General features: G+C 41.7%; 1 pseudogene; it reads left to right on the top strand.

Annotated features, from left to right (window-relative positions):
- Positions 1-4,768, top strand: part of LOC114620554 — a 30,172-nt pseudogene continuing 25,404 nt past the window's right edge.

Genomic DNA, 4,768 nt, shown 5'->3' with positions numbered 1-4,768 from the left:
ATGGTGGTGATGACGAAGATGATGGTGATAATGATGATGATAATGACGGGAAATGACTGCAATGACAGTGATAAGGAGTGGAATGCTGATAATGATTATAATGATGATGATGGGAGAAGGGGTGGAGATGATAATTCATTTGGCTCCACTAGTCAAGTTTTCCCCAGCCTTGTCCATGGTGGGTGAAGACACCAGTAGACTCCACAACATTCTTGAACATCACTCCATTTAATGTTAATAGGATCTTTTTCCTGGAAGATGGTGATGACCTTCCTGTCAATAACAAGCTTTCTCATTCTTAGCCTTGACTGTGCCATTAAACTTGCCATGGTTAGAGTCATAGTAGAACATAAAAATCATGTAGCTGAGGTCATTGAAGGGTCATTGGTGGCAGTGGTTATTGCTTTGATTATATCATATCCTGGCATTTCTACTCAGCAATTCCAATAGCAGCAGCTCCCATAAGTGTCAGTGTCTTACAGACAGGATTTATGTATGTTTTCTTACTGATATGGGAAGCAGGGCCAATCAAGGCCAAGGGAGTCTGGATATATTGGGGTTTCAGAGTTTGATTTGCTCTTTCTATGATTCCTTAGCTCCCAATTCAAGACTACTTTTCACAATGGGAGATTGCCTATCACATGGTGTGGAGAGCTCTTGGTGCCACTACAAGGATATTGGCAGGAATATTTGACATTGGACTAGGACAAGGAAGTAGGCTCAAGATAAATACAGTTGAGGAATATATTCGTTATATTTTAATCACCTTGATAAATCCCTATAAACAGTGATTATGGGACTGTGTTTATTCCCCTGTTTGTTTCTTGACCTATAACTGACCCTGTTCTTTGTATGTACTTAGAATGGTATAAAAGCAGCTTGGGAACAAACAAATGGGCTTCAGCTCTTGCTGGAGTTATACTACAGTGTTGTCTAATTGTCTTTTCTTTCTTTAATCCTCACTCCTTCCCTTGAGACCCTGTTGACTGAGAGGGCTTCAGCTTTTTTTCAAAGAGCTGGTGGTGAGGTGTAGTATCCACAACAGAGGGAGGGCAGAAACTCATCTTTTGGTAGGGTAATAATTTTCAATTTGTCCCAGGAATCCTATAGACTAATAGCAAAGTGGGAGTGATTTCTTAGTGTCATTAAATATCAGAGAGAGAGAGAGAGAGAGAGAGAGAGGGAGAGAGAGAAAGATAAAAAGGATATTAGATTGTTTTCCTAAGATTTCAAGGGCTCTGTGCCTGGGTGATGATGGGATTGTTTGTCATCCCTTGAGGTAGGAACATTGACTTATATAATAAGTCCTTCCTAGAGCTATTAATGGGGGGGCATTAAGAATACAAAGCACTGGTAATTCTGTGGGTGAAGAGAGATAGAGAAAATCCAGTCTTTAATGTCTATTATTTCCAGTCATAATAGTGAGTATATCAACTTGAATTAGAATTCTCGGTGCACCACCTACCAGACACTTCCAGGGGCTGATACAGTTCTCCCACAAGAATAGGGGAAGAGTGAAGAATAAGATATATGGGCATTGTGGGATCATACCTAGTGAGTGCCATGGTTTTTGGGCTGCATTAATGGTGACTAAAATTTCAATTGCCTCAGAAGAGAGAGCTCACTGGGAGGAGTGGTTTTATCCTCTTTTAGTAGATCAAGGAGAAGCCGTAGGGTACTGGTGAGGAGGGAAAATCATGGTCAAAGCCAACTAAGGTTTTCAAAAAGCTTTGGAGAGAGGTATGTGTTAAGGTTCGAGGAAAGGATAGGGTGGGTTTGAAAGGGGATATTGAGGTGAGGGAAAGTTCTGTTTTCATGAATGTGATGAGTGGAATAAACTGTATTTTATGAGGAGCTATCTTAAAACTAGGGAGAACAGGGAAGTTATTTATTGATCCTTAAGTTGATAGGGGGTTGGAAGAGTATTCCCACACCAAGATGTTACCCATACAATGATAAATGTGGAGGTCATTGTCTAAGAATTTTAATGCAGTGGCAATGGCTTCCTGGGTGATGATGGGATTGTTTGTCATCCCTTTAGATAGGAACATGGACTTATATAATATGTCCTTCCTAGAGCTATTAATGGGGGGGAGATTAAGAATACAAAGCACTGGTAATTCTGTGAGTGCAGAGAGATAGAGAAAATCCAGTCTTTAATGTCTATTGCTAACATAGTGACTGTTGTGGATGGGCCTGGTATTTTGTATTGTGATATTAATTCTGCTCTCTTGGGACAAGGAATGAGTCACATACTTAGGTCAATTCTTGTGAACCAATCCCCTTATCAATAAGGAGCCAATCACTGTCTGAGAAGGAGGCAGGACTTCCAAGTTGGATGGAGGAAGAGAAGCAGGAGGGAGAGAGACCCTTTTTTGGTTGGAGCAGTGATAGGGCAAGATGTAGCTACTGAGTTTTCCAAGCTTATGGTAAATTTACCAGGATTTGTCACTAGAGGATTTAGAATTAATATGGCTTACAAGATTAGCATTCTAGTTGTTGCATCCTGAGATTGAGTTATCATTGCTTCTGAACTAAGTTTGTGTAATGTTTGAGTTCAAGAGAGAAAGGTATGGTGGCAAAGCATGGGTTTGCCTGATGTGCACCACAAAATCCATGGGGATTTTAAAGCATGGGGCTGGTGTGGTAGTGGCCCGCCAGAGGGAAGTTAGTCAACTGGGTGAAGAGATTTTGAAGCTCTAGTGCTATGTGGCCTGACCATCCCTGCAGCAGTGCTGGAAATGCTGCTCATTTTTTATTATTTCCAGCAACAAGTGACACTGCCAGGAATGGAAAAGACAAGGGGTTCTCTTTGGGGAGAACCCCCAAACCTGCATGGATTTATTAATTACCATTAAATCCTGTAGCAGACTCGTCCACCTGAGATCTTCTTCTTTTTTTTTTTTTAATAATGAAGACCAGGGTGTTCCATGGACTGAGGGAAAGGTGGATATGGGGAATTTGGAGTTGTTCTTTTACTAATTGTTCAAGCACTTCAAGTTTCTCCCTTGGTGGAGGCCATTGTTCAACTCAGGCTCATTGGAGAACCAGTCCAGGTAGGGAGTGTTATACTTAACAGAAGTCCTTAGAGTTGAGAGTAAGCCAGGGGAAGTTTTAAAAGGTTTTATGAGTGTAATTCTTACTACAGCCCTTTTGAGGACTAGTAAGAAAGAGTAACATCCAGAGCCTCCAGAGTATCTTTTCCTAGAAGATTGGTGGTTATCTTGGCCACAAGAGGGCAGTACTGCCCATAGACATCAGGTTTCTCAGACTTGAAAGCTTGTTTGATTGTAACGGCATGGGAGAAACCGCCTATGTCTAGAAGTTGGGGCCCAGGAAGTAGTTCCCAGCTTGTGGGACCTCTTTTCTTAAAGTTGTTTAATCTGTTCAAGTATCAATGTTTCATTTGAATGGCCTGTAACCTATATTCATGGTTAATTTTGTGTAGAAGACCTCTGAGATGCTGCAAACTCATAGAGCCTGTATTGGAGCCTCTATTAGAAAAACTAAGAGTTTTGCCTCTTAGTGTCAGGACTGAGGAATTCCCCATTTTAAGTTTAAAGGCTTTAGTGGCTTGCAGTCTTTGTTATAATGGGAGCAATAATCTCCAATGGAAGCCCTTACAGCATCACAGACTGTCTTGGGGTTGGTAGCATTTATGGTGGAGGTAGAGGGTGCCCTTAGGCCACTTGAATTTTGTCACATTTAAAGTAAGCACTTCCCTTTCTTTTGTTGTTGGTAAGATTTGTTTTATGGCTTTTGTTTTTTGTTTTTTGTTTTTGTTTTTTGTTTTTTTTTTTTTTGCTTTGAAGGAAGAAGCCTGATGGAATTCTATTTCAATATCCCAAGTGGCCACAATCATAATGTTCATCTTTGAGGCCTTGGCAGATGAGACTGCACTCAATTGCACTCAACTGCACTCAGAAGTTATATCCTCACAAATAATGTTTTTAAGAAGGATGTCTCTGACTGCAATATTGCAAGCCTAGGGAGCCTCTGTGACCAAACTAAGGACTCTCATCCCTGAGAGACACAGCCAAAGAAACCTTTCTCCCTTCTTCCCACTTCAGCTGTGGGCCAATCCAGCCCATGGCCCCCATTTTGTTCTCAGCTCTTTCATAGCTCCCAAGAGCCTGAGAACCAGCCAGTTCCTGGCAGCCTTTTGGCCTGGGAACCCCCCCACCCCCAGACAACCCTGGCAGTCCCTGGGGACCTCAGACTGAGCTCCCCAACCCAGAATATATATGTGGAAGCTGAAGAACTATCTACTCAATGATAACTTGGTCAGGGAAGAAATAAAGAAAGAAATAAAAGACTTTTTAGAGATAAATGAAAATGGAGGCACAACATATCCAAACTCATGGGACACAATGAAAGAAGTGCTAAGAGGAAGACACATAGTTCTGAGTGCCTCCAAAAAGAAACTGGAGAGAGCATACACTAGCTTAGGTTAGCTTACACTAGCATCTGAAAACTCTAGAACAAAAAGAAGCAAATATACCCAAGAGGAGTAGAAGCCAGGAAATAATCATACTCAGGGCTGAAATCAACTGGGGTAGCACCCATGGGATCTGCGAAGGTTCAAGCCAAAGAGGGAAACAGGATCCCAGAATTGAGAGGCAGAAATGGGCACATGGACTCATCGCTAACCAAGAAGCTATTTATAAATGATACATGCTGGCAAAAGGAAAGAAAGCTCAGTTCTCTCCAAAGCATCACACCACACACACACACACACACACACACACACACACACACACACACACAC

Source organism: Grammomys surdaster, unplaced genomic scaffold (assembly GCF_004785775.1).
Source record: "Grammomys surdaster isolate TR1022 unplaced genomic scaffold, NIH_TR_1.0 169, whole genome shotgun sequence".
Taxonomy (NCBI): Eukaryota; Metazoa; Chordata; class Mammalia; order Rodentia; family Muridae; genus Grammomys; species Grammomys surdaster.
The sequence above is the reverse complement of the archived record's forward strand: the minus strand, read 5'-3'. Positions and strand labels throughout refer to the sequence as shown.